Source organism: Triturus cristatus, chromosome 5_2 (assembly GCF_964204655.1).
Source record: "Triturus cristatus chromosome 5_2, aTriCri1.1, whole genome shotgun sequence".
Lineage (NCBI taxonomy): Eukaryota > Metazoa > Chordata > Amphibia > Caudata > Salamandridae > Triturus > Triturus cristatus.
This window is the reverse complement of record NC_140588.1, coordinates 635,062,170-635,073,728: the sequence shown is the minus strand read 5'-3', so window position 1 is coordinate 635,073,728 and position 11,559 is coordinate 635,062,170.

Sequence of the window (11,559 nt, the reverse complement as noted above, 5' to 3'; positions counted from 1 at the left end):
TCGGCATTCTCCTCTGGAATGTCCATCACTTTTGGGTGCCAGTCTGGACTGGTCCAGTAGGTAAGCAGGAGCGTTGAGATCAGCTTTCGCCTTTCGTTCATGCAGGAACCTAGAAGGTCTGAGGATTGTAAAACAGAAACTGTATTTTAGGGTCAAGGAGAAAGACAGAAGCCAGGTAAGCTTCATGAAGAGTGTACCAGGATGACTCAGAGGAAGAGAAAAAAACAAGAGGGGGACTCAAAGTTAAACTTTTGCCACACACGGACACACACACCAGCAGCATTTCACAAATCAATGGACCTCCCTCCATTCCACGAAACTGTATGCCTTCCCTGTTATTAGAGTGAAGTGAACTAGTTACGTTGAGTAAGTAACTAACTGCTACTGCAAGTAATCATTTATATGGGTTGCTGTGGACAATGTAGACAATATAAATCATGGCAGTATCCCCCCTAATGTTCGAGATAGTTAGAGAGTTATAAATACCTATAACTAAGCGGTATAATACACTCCTATAATCAGATACACAGGCTGCATAAAAACTGAAGGCTTCCACGTTACTTTTATTTTACAAAAAAACCACCATCTCCACCCCTAACTGGCTCACCACTCTCCGCAAACAAATTGACCCAACCGCCTATGTCAAAAAATGTCCAACAAACTAACATAACATGGTCCCTACTCCCTTCCCACGATCTACACCCTCTCCCACCAAAGTAAAAAAGAAATAAAAATGACTCGAGGAGGGCAACACCCATTTGGGTCTGGAGCTGGTCCAGGCTCTGCTCCATCCTGGCCAGCCAACTCTCTTTAGTGACGCATGATGCACTGCAGCAAGTCAGAGTGGGAGGGAGCAGCAGCAGTTGCTGTCAGCTAATGGCAGCACCAGTAATGGGATCACAGGGGAGCCTGGAGGATGAGGGGACCTGATGCACTTGAGCCAGCTGAGAGGGAGGTATTTCCACATCATCTTCTTCCAGAACAACTAGCCACCGGCATTCCTACGAGATGTGGTCCAGTCTATGCTGCCACAGGCAGGTCACTATTACCTACCTGTTGGCTGCTACTGGTGGACCAGCAGGAGTAGCTATATTGAGAAAAAAAAAATAGACAAATAGTATGTAATGCTCTGTACAATCAATTGTTTGAAATTAGTGGGTGGCACAGTAGCAGTACATTGCGTGTCCCCTAGGGCTTTTGGAATTTGATGTGATTATGATTAGGATTTACCACCTCTAGTTTGCACATATAGTTTTACCTGTGTGGTCAGATTTTCTACCACTCGGGTGAAACACCTGCTGGTTGAAAAACGCATTCTCTTCTTTGTCACTTGGCTCTTTTTTGTGTTCCATTCATAGAGAGAGCAGAAACCATTTTTTACCCCGCGAGTGGTCCAGGTGGAGGTGCCATTTTGGAAGTGGAAGCTCTAGCTTTTTACTACTTTTTAGATGTGCTGCCTAGAACCACCCTACTTAGGGCCGGGCACTTGGAGGATGCATTGCTGGCATACCAGAGGTGCACCAGAGACAAGCCCATGTGCTCCATTCACACCTCAACCATGTCCAAAGCCCAGCACTCTGCTCAAAGTACCTGCCAATCAGTTAGTAAAGAAGGAATTGTGACCCTCGATCAGATCCCCAAGAGAAAAATTAAATCTTTTTGCCCCCAGCCTCTTCCTAAAGATTTAGTCTACCTAAGATGTGACCCTGTGGCTTCTGCTCTCTTGGCTATCACAGGCGGCTTTTAGGAGAGCTGTGAATGCCTACATCTGTAATAAATAATAGTACTGCAGTCTTAATAAATACAAGCTTGTTGGTGAGACGCGCTGTTGAGATAAGGAGCCTGTTTAAAGACTCCAAATTGACATACCCTTCATAACAGAAACATGGATTATGATGCCACTCCATAGCAGTGAAGGCAGCAAGAAGAGTGCGCAATGGTGTGTAATCCGGGAGTTTCGTAAATCGATCTAATCACGTTCTACTCTATGTGGTCCCGCCGCCCCTGGACCACGTACAACAAAGCTACAATATATACAAAAGGAGTGTGCAGTTCATAGAAACTTCAAAAGCAAGGTGCTATCCAGTTTAAATGTCACACTAAAAGAAAGTCTTCAGTGAGTCTCATGTTGTATCCTCAATTCTCGTTTATTTCACAGTCCATTAATTCATCCAGCAAAAATCAATCCATACAATCCAGCCAACATGTTTCGTCCTAAGTGGACATCATCAGGGCTCTGGAATTCACGTCGATCACTGGTCCTGTAGCATCAGTAAAACCATGACAATGAAGTCGTACGTCAAGGTCCTCATCAGCACCTCGCCGCATTTCCTTCTCACTCATATCCTGCCTCTGCCGATCTGCATATTCCCGCCACCACTGCTGGATGAATTAATGGACTATGAAATAAACAAAGAATTGATGATACAACATGAGACTCCCTGAAGACTTTCTTTTTGTGTGACATTTAAACTGGATTGCACCTTGCTTTTGAAGTATCTATGAACTGCACGCTCCTTTTGTATATATTGTAGAAACATGGATTAAGATAAGTCAGCCACTGACTTTGCGTTGGCCATTCCTATGGGTTTGCTTATTAGGATGACCAGTCAGATAGGCTATCACAGTGGAGGCTTAGCAGTGCTAAAAATAAAATACCATGTTGCTTTTCCCTGGATAGCGAAAGGGTTACTAGACACAGAATTTCTGTTCTTGAATTGGCTAAGCTCTTGTATATCGACATATTGCCTGATCCAGTCAGAAATTGTATTAACTCATTGCTTTGGCCCATTGCGACACTAGCTATTTCATTCTACTTAGCTGTTTAAATCTCAATGATGAGTTGGAATCAGTCAGTACTTCCGCAGAATTGTGCAATATTGGTTCTATTTTTTATATGATTTAGTATATACATGAGCCAACTCATTTAGCTGGGAATAGCCTAGACCATATATACCCAGATGAGGACATAGTGGGGGTGACATGTATCAACCATAAGGATATCTTCTTTAATATTTATCCTAAGAGTAAAGTGCTAATGAATTCTAGGACATCTTCTAAAGTAACCTATCATCCCTGGTCCAAGGTAGACATTGTCCAGCTGATTGCCTATCTGGGGCAGACAGTATGTATGCCCCATGAACATATCAATACCTATGTGAAAAGCCTTATTGCATTACTTGTAATTCATTAGATCCAATCTTACCCACCAAATCCCTTTTTTGACATTGCTGCACTCCATTTGAGCCCTGATACACTGCTGATCTGACTTTGACAAAGAGAAAATGTAAAACATTAAGTCATGGCAATTCAGTTATTGTGCTGAAGAGAAATGTGCTTCTAAAGAGGCACTTAAGCATCATAAAGTCTTACCAACAAAGGAAGTTTGATTTCAAAGAGGACTCCCAATTTATCAATCTCTTGCAAATCTAGAAATACTACTGTCTGGTCTAAGCTATAAGACTTCTTCAATGATAAGATTGAGTGCATTATGTCTTTCTCTACTAATAATTCTGGGACCATATTCCATGATCTCTTGAACTCTCCTATTCTATCTGCTACAATTTCAGTACCTTGGTCTAAGATTTGTCCTATTTGATTAGATAATATGCTCACAAAACTCAGCGCCATTAGATCAGCCTCACCTTTAGATTAGTGCTCCACAACATATATTAAGAATTTAGCACCCGCTGCAGCACCAGTACTCACTTAAACCTGAATACCTTTTGTCCAGGGTCAAGGCTCAGACGTTTGCAAATTAGTGGTGGTAGTTCTACCAAAGAAACCCACCTTTGGTCCTCAAATCCCAGCCATTTCTTGCCCGATTAATTTCTACCTGCCAAGGTCAATGCAATGGAGAGCCATGTTAATCATCAACTATCAAGTTACATAGAACACAGGTCTGTGGTCAATAAGTTACAGCCAGGCTCTTGCCTTTCTCATAACACTGAGCCTGTGTTGATGGCCACTTGTAAATAACAATTTGATAATCTTGGACAATGGGGGCTCTGTAGCCCTTATTCCCTTTGACTTATCAGTGGCTTTTGACATTGTCGCACATAAGATACTTCCATTTAGACACATCGGCACAGGCCTAAAAGGGAAGATGTTGAGCTTTTTTTAATCTATCTTATCAATGACCATCCAAGCTCTGTCCTTTCTGGTCTGATTTTCATCAGATATGAGTGGTGTACCTTGGGCTCTTCTTTGAGCCTGACCTTGTTTAATGTTTATGTGATGCCATTAGCCAATGGGCCCGATTCACAGAACTAACTTAAGACAAAATCCTAAACTTACTATCATTTTGGTATTCACAGAAGGCACTTACTCATTTTGGTATTCACAGAAGGCACTTACTCATTTCGGTATTCACAGAAGTTAGGAGTCCTAACTTTAGGACTCCTAAATGCCTTCTGTGAATACGGAAAGTCTTAAAGTTAGGATTTTTCTCAGTTTAGGAGTCCTAAAGTTAGGACTCCTAACTTTACTACTACTAAATTGAGAAAAATCCTAATTTTAAGGCTTTCGGTATTCACAGAAGGCATTTAGGAGTCCTAAAGTTAGTAGTCCTAACTTTACTACTCCTAAACTGAGAAAAATCCTAATTTTAAGACTTTCGGTATTCACAGAAGGCATTTAGGAGTCCTAAAGTTAGGACTCCTAACTTCTGTGAATACCGAAATGAGTAAGTGACTTCTGTGAATACCAAAATGAGTAAGTGCCTTCTGTGAATACCAAAATGGTAGTAAGTTTATGATTTTGTCTTAAGTTAGTTCTGTGAACCGGGCCCATAATCTTCACCTCGTCTAAACTTCAATTCTATTGATATGCTTATGACACCCAGATAGTACCGTTGTTAAAGAGTGGTGAGTTGTTCATCCAAGACCAATTTGAACCTTGCCTCAAATCAGTGGCCCATTGGATGGAATTCAGTTCCCTGAGGCTGAATGTAGACAAGACCAAGGTTCTGGTGTTCATAAATTCCTCCACCTGTTAACCAGTTTGCTCGTCTTAGTGTATGGGAACCTCTCTGACACCTGGATCTAGTGCACAAAATCTGGATATTATATTTGACTTCAAGCTATCCTTTGACTCTCACATCAAAAAGCTTACAGCAACATGTTTTGACGTATTAAAGATGCTGAGAAAGATCACCCTTTCTGTATCTTTTGTGTTCTGACAACTTTGGAACAGGCAGTAATTATCACTTTTCTGGTCTATGGTACTACCCTTTTTTGGGCCTTCCTTTCTACTTCATACACCATCTCCAATTGATACAACATACTGCAGCAGTCTTATTGTACTCCTGTCTAAATCTGTTAGAGTATTTCATCACATGCCTGCTATGAACTGGTTTTCTTTTTATCTTCAAGGCTCTATTATTGCCATTAAGTGGTACACAATGTAGGTCTATTCAAATTATATCACAGGTTACTAAATATTGTCCTAGCAGACACCTTTGATCTTCAGAGGTTCTATTGGTCAATGAACTGGGATTTTTAGAAGGCACACTGGGGGCCATGTTTTCCCAGTCATCACTGACTAGTGCTGAAACTACCTCCTCTTTGTTATTCACCAAAGGGCTTATTTATGAGAGACTTGTGCAGCTGAAGCTCCAGTGGCACAAGCCTCACAATCATATCTCTGAGACCATTCAAAGCCACTTTGCATGGCCTCATAGATGTGGAGTAAGAGAAAGCAGCGCAAGTCACTTTGATGCCTTACTCTGTGCCAGGGAGGGGTTCCATGGGCATTGTCCTGAGTTTCGCAACACACCACCCATGAATTTGTTGCGGCCCCCTATTTACTTAGTCATGTAAACCTGAGGTGGTGCCAAAACCTCACACCTCCCCACAGCATGTGTAAAGAGGATCAACATTTATTTCTCCTCATTTTTCCCTCTTTCCATGTGTGCAGTATTCTGCTGCACACATAGAAAGAGGAAAGTGCCTCTTTGGATTGGTTTTTGCAGGAAGATGCCCCTTCTTGCACAAATAAGATACCACATGCAAAGCCGATACCCTTGCACCATGGTGCAAGGGTGCCTGTTTTGGTGCTAGGCAGCAAATTGTGCAACAGCACAAGGAGAAAGGACAGGAATTCACAGTATTTCACAAATATGTTGCATTCTTGCCCTTTCTCTTTTGCATAGAGCAGCACTGCAAGGAGACTGGCGGTGCTGCCTTACACCAGCTCCCCATAAATTAGGCTCCAAGAGCCTAACAATATGCAGTTCCACAAAGATATAAAACTGTATCTGTTCAAGGGTAGTTCAGTGCTGTCCCTCTACCATTTATGATTTAGTGCCAGGACACCTTTGCTAAACACTCAGTCTACAACAAAAAAAACCTTTATCTTAAAAAAGCATTTGCATCAGATTTCTGCCTGAGACATTTCTGCAATCTTTGGGTATCTACACATTCCCTACCACCCAGGGTTCCCACACTTGTCCTGATATAAATGATACCACTCTCATCTGTCTGACCCAACCCAGAAACGACATGAAGATCATACAGATTTTGCTAGAGCCAATTTTTGATTGTGATTTATTTGGTTCTTCTTGTTGTGAATTGAAGGGTCATCAACATAAGTGGGATACCATTTTTTTCAAGAGACACTGTGGAATATTGGGTGGTTGAAATGTTGTGGATCCTCATGGCTTCCGGAACTTTATGTCACACAAATATAGAGAGAAAATGTATGTTTTAGCTAAAGTTGAGATTTGCAGGACATTAAGTATAAGAAGGTTTTGTGGGATCCAGGCGAATCACGCCACCTTGGACTCTACTGGTTGTCTAGTTTTCATACATTTCTGGGTTTGGTATCTTTTCCTGGTTGCTGGATGAATCCTGAGCCCATGTGGTGCAACCATACAGCATGGCACAATATTGAGATTTGCCCACACTCTGCTGGCCCATATGTATAATCAACAACTCTTGTTTGCCATGAGAGTGGGAATGCATTAGTCACCAGAGGAGCAGAAAGGCTCTTTGGGCAATAGGTGTGGGCTGGTGAATGATGTCATATTAGGCTGGCTTCCACCCCATTACTTATTGGAAACAAAATTCCTGGCATCTAATGCCCTGTATCCGAGGGGAGGGGGCAGAAAGACTGCATTGTCTTTTTGGGTTGGGGGCATGGCCCGATACCAGGATTGGCTACATACAACTTTGAAATAATTTACATGAAAAATGTGTGCTGTCTAATGAGCTCCCCCAAAACTGCCTTCTTTTTGAATTTCCATAATGTCTAGTGGACTTTCTACCCCAATTCCCAGAAGAGCAAAATGGAAGCAAATTCCTCAACCTGTGTAATGAGGGGTGGCATAAAGACCATATTGCCACCTCTGGGGTGGGGTATGGTTTTATGCCAGAATGGGCTGCACCTTATCCCTATACCAAGGTGGGTTTTGAAAAACAAAAACTCAGGTGTAGTAGTCTTTAAACCACCTGCAAGTGGCAGATTGGAGGCAAACCTCATAATCTGCCTATTTGGGAGGGCAGAAACATTGTACTGCCCCCTTTGGACTTGGGCAAAGCCCTTTGCCAGAGTGGGCCACCCCATCTCTTCAAACATATTGTGCATGAAATATCCCTGATGTCTAGTGAGCTTTCTGCCCCAGGGACTGATTAGTGATAAGTATCCCCATCTGTTCCCAGGGAGGGTACTTTATGCCCAGGGGGTTCCGTTCATGCTCCTCCCAGACTATGGGCCTGATTGAAATTTCAGCAGATGGGTTATTCCACCACAACCGTGACAGATATCCAATCCACTGAAATATAAATCCCATAGGATATTATGGGATTTATAATTCGGTGGATGGGATATCCATCACCTTTGTGATGGTGTAATCCGTCCGGCGACATCTAAATCAGGTCATTGGACAATGGCAGCAATTGAGAGCTAGCGAGCCATCAACAACTGCACCAAAGGTGTTAAAACCATTTGATGTAAACATTTGAGAGTGTTCCTGATATAAATCCGAACAACTGACCCACAACAGAAAAGCACTAATAAATAAATACCAGAAAAAAGAAATTCTGTGACACGTCATACAAGCATTCTCATCTCATCAAGCAATATCTTCCCTTACTGTAGAGCTCTTATTTAATGGAAACCTTAACCGTCTAGTTGCCTCCCTAAGGAAAATGCTTTGGCAGAGAGGCAGCTCTAATTAAAATATAATGATCCTATTTCATTCCCTTCTGCAAAACAGGAGGATGACAGTCAGCCACGAATGGAAGCTCTTGAAGTAACAATATTGTCCCAGAGCGACCCGGCAGTTCTTGGCTGTTGGCCCTACAGTAAAAAGAGAAAAGGACCAAAAGATATGCAGCTCAGTCTAAACATGTGATAAATCATCATCTGGTACCCCAACCGGACGAGAATGATGTGAGCGCTCGGAGAAGGGGGTGGACCCTGACTAAGATATCTTCTTTGATAAACTCAAGTATATGATTGAGTCATGTGTCAGTCTATTGGTGTAACATCTGTTTACAGCACAGACTCCCAGGAGGCAAATGATTGCGAAGTTGGGAACATTATACATTCATTGCTAATTCTCACTCTGAATTCCCAGCCACAGCATCCTTTCTGATGGAGCCCCCTCTGGAAGTCTGCACTAATCCGCCCCCTCCGTCATTGGCATTACCAGATGGACTTTCGAGCACAGATGACATAACTTGACATCAAATAACACCTTCCCTATGACCTTACTGTGCATTCATACACAGTCAGCGATCATGTAATGATCACTTAATTCTTCCACTGGAAGCATGTCCTTACTTTGTTGTTATGACCAATGTATCAACCCCAGAACCAGGGAAAGTAGAGAGTAATACACAGCTGAAAACCAAAGTGTTCTAATGGCTTTCAAAACATATTAATTTTAACATTGTAGACTACGAAAATATCTTACTTGTTAGAAGGTTAGTATGTTTAGGACCCATTCAGAAATCTTTTAAAGGAAACTGTGTGGTTATTAACTGGAAATATCTAGCTTTGGTACACCATCTTCTCTCTCAAAGCTTTGTAGGTTATAGGAATAAGGAACATATCAGCCTGTTACCCTGGGCATTTTCTATAAATACTTGATGCACTATCAATATGGGTTGTAAGTCTTAAATTCATAACATTGTTTGTGTCAGAATCTATTGGGAGAAATATAGTTACAGTGCCTGGGAGGCAGAACAATGAATTCTAACTCAAGCACCCATCAGTGTAGTGGCCTGAGCTCTAACTTCGAGATGCTGCACGGCCATCCATGTTATTGGGATCAATCATTTGCTGCTGCTCCAATGGTGGCGTATTTGCCATTCCCTCCCCTGCTCATTCAAATGGAGTCAGTGGGCAGGCACATAGAGGTGGCCTTCCCCAGCCCTTGGGATTGCACACTTCCCAGCAGCGCTGAACCGTATCAAGAAGCTTGAGCTTTTTTATCTTCCCTAGTTTAGCTCCCAGCATAGGGGCCACTAACATCCCCTTTCGCCCACCTCTCCGAAGTCGCCCAGCTGCTGCATATGCCTTCCCACAAGTCATCGGGCCTGCCATTGCAGCTGCATTGCCAGATTGTATTTCTCATAGTTGGGTACCCCCAGGTCACAATGCCGAGTTGGTCATTGCAACACCTGGAAGGTCACCCTGTGTATGTCCCTATCCTAGATCAGCTCCCCTAGCAGGGAGTTAAAGGAGCAGAACCAATTTTGGGGGACCCATATCACCAGATTGGGAAAGTAATTCAGCAGCATGATCAATCTGGTAATTGCAATCCATGATTAAAGGCAGTTGTAAGGTGTACCAGAATGTCACAGAACTACAGAGGACTCTGAGGTTCCCCAATTCAGGTTTTCCAATAGCAAGGTATATGAGTGGTATGTGTTGACCCCCATGTACCGGAGATGGCTCCCATCTAATACCCACCATCTGTATTGCCACCAAAGGCTCCATACCGTTGTGACTAATAAAATAGGTAGAGCTCTTTTGCAAATTAGAACACTCCCTATGTGGGATTCCAGAGGTAGAGCAACATGTCATTAGAATAGAGGAAGATCATGTGCTCTCCCTCACTCAGTGGCACTCCCCTCCCAAGCCCTCCTACTTGAGTATTCACACAAAGGACTCCACAGCCAGGGCAAATAGCAGTAGAGACAGTGGACAACACTGCCTTGGCACACTTCAAACACATCCAAGGTGACCCCACCCATGCAGACCCGTGCCCGCATGCCTCAGTACAAGAGCACCATAGATTTGTCCCAACCCGCTCCCAGGTTCATTCTACGCCTAACAAATCATAGGTATTCCCACCTCAACATGTCAAAAGTCTTGCATATTTTGAAGGATAGTGCAATGGCATCCAGGTAGGTAGGGATGTCAATTTTTGTGTGAGTACCCTGCAAGGTCTCCTGATGTTGTCCAAGGTGTTACATTGTTGAAAAATGCCATTCTAGTCTGGGTGGATAAAGTGCAGCATATAGGTCAGCAGGCAGATGGGCAACACGTTAGTCAGAATTTTATAGGTCAAATTCAGCTTAGAGAGTGGTCCTGTAGGTCACTGACCCATCGACTTAGGTATCGACACAATGAGGGCCTATTTAGTGGCTTCAAGTGGGTGAGTTCATTAAAAACAGCCATAGTTTTGAACTCAGCTACCGGTCTACCAAAAGCCTCATTGTCAGTTGCAGCAAGATGCGGGGGAGGTGCACCGTCCAAGTAGGCTTCAATTTCCACCTCCCCGACCATGTAAAATGATGTCATACAGCTCCCTGTAATGCTGTGTGAACAGTTTGTGTATTTGTCTCTGAGAGTAGTCAGTCATACCTGCCCGGTCCTCAATACTTGTGATAGGCCTCCCTGGATCCTCTGGTTGCATAAGCCAGGAGAGTAGTCTGCCTGCCCTGCCATACTCCGTGTGTGCCCTGGTGAGATATTTCCTCCTATGAAAGGTTCCCAGTCAGTCATCTGTGGTAGCGCTTTTCTTTCTCTCCTCCAGCAATCTGTGTCAAAGTGCAGGATTATTCGTAAAGTCTTGTTCTAGTTTAATCATTTCCCCTTATATGGTAGACAGTTCTTTCATCACAGTTCTGCAGATGCCCACTGACTGCCCGACACAGAAGCCACTCACTACTACCTTAAAGGCATCCTAATTCAAATTTGTGTGTGTTGTTGTGTGCAAATTATGTTGGAAATAGTAATTTATGACTTCTGCCAGTGGCTCACAAAACATCGACTCCTGTAGATGCGTCACCAGGAATCTCCAAGTGTGGATCAGAGTGACCCGTCTAGCCCAGCTTGTGCTCATGAGTAAGCGATTATGATATGAAAGCATGTGACTCAGGTATTCCATGTGTGTGATGAATTCAGCTAGTCTGGGTGAACAGATTATTCTGTCCAGGCAGACATGTAGGGCATGCACCTCCACATAGTAGGTGTATTCCCTCTTCCACACATTCCTGTCCCTTCAACTGTTGGTTAGATCCCAGTGTTCCAGTCAGTCATGAAAATATCTGGCAATGCAGACACTCAGGGAGTCTGGTGGGGGGATACCGACCATGTCTAAATCTG